Source organism: Zingiber officinale, chromosome 5A (genome assembly GCF_018446385.1).
Source record: "Zingiber officinale cultivar Zhangliang chromosome 5A, Zo_v1.1, whole genome shotgun sequence".
Lineage (NCBI taxonomy): Eukaryota > Viridiplantae > Streptophyta > Magnoliopsida > Zingiberales > Zingiberaceae > Zingiber > Zingiber officinale.
Window position 1 is genome coordinate 136,415,567 of NC_055994.1, and position 1,154 is coordinate 136,416,720.

General features: G+C 39.5%; 1 non-coding gene across 1 annotated transcript; it reads left to right on the forward strand.

Annotated features, from left to right (window-relative positions):
- The first annotated feature begins 219 nt into the window (after window positions 1-219).
- LOC121983651 lies at window positions 220-341 on the forward strand. The gene has a single exon (XR_006112672.1). It is a non-coding gene; the product is annotated as a U6atac minor spliceosomal RNA (small nuclear RNA).
- The last annotated feature ends 813 nt before the right edge of the window (window positions 342-1,154 follow it).

The following is a 1,154-nucleotide window of genomic DNA, read 5'->3' on the forward strand; positions in this document are numbered from 1 at the left end:
TAATGGTTAAGTTCAAATAGTTTGTATCTATTATGTGTAACCATTAAAATTCTAAATTTTGACCGGTATGAGTTTTTTTAAGTAAAATATAGATATATTTTTATTTATGTAAAAGAAGTATTTTTGTATTAATTTTAAATTTTAAAGGTTGTATTTGATAAATTGCTCGATTTCGAATGTTGAATGATTTGTCTAATCATAAGTTTTATTGTCGAAAGATTGTTTGTAGGAAGGAGAGATGGTTGGCCTCCCCTGACAGGGACGGGAACGGCCTTAGTGCTTTCCTGATAACACATGCGGTTAAAGCTACCCAGTTATGTGGATGTTTATCAAATTTTATTCCGGGGACGAATTGGTAGAGGTACGAGAGAATTATTTTTTACCATCATAAACTTTATTTCCGAAAGAGTGGTTACATTTATCTAGCAATTTTTTTTTATTACTAGTCATGGAGCATACATGCGTATAGTATACTTTATTCTATAAAAATTTGACATAATTTACACATAAATTAAATTTCCAAATTGATGCGACTATATAAGAAAATCCATCTGGTACAAGGTCAATTGTTAAAGTGGAGATCAATGTCAAAGTAGTCAACGTCAAAGTGTCAAAGGGTCGAACGGAGGACGATTGCTACGGCTGATTGGATTAGGCCCAAGCCCGACCAACGGGAGACATGTCCGAGCGGATCACCTGTCCAACTTGAGATAATATGACAAGATAGACGCTTAATATGGTGCAACAGAACGCCAAAGAGACTAGAGAACTTGTCTGAACGTGGAGGTTACGTTACTACAATCACCGCAGAGAAGAGCAGCTGAGGCCGACGGAGCGAAGGAATCCCGACCGAGCGGCTACCCCGCTCGACCAAGCAAAGGGCCCACTGTCGTATATCTCAACATCTTTTTGGCAGCTAGTACCGCTAACACGAAGCATGGTCGATAGGCGGATCGTACGACGGAAGCTTCTACTGTCTTGTTAGGGATATATATGCCCTATTAAGGTATGACATCAGAGGTACTTTCTTGACAGATCCTTTCATGGGACAATTAGGCAACGTGTCCATGCCTCGAGAAGTGTGTACGTTGCCCACCAGGATTCTATATAAAGGGGGATCCATCACCGATGGAGGTATGCGTTATTCACCGTTT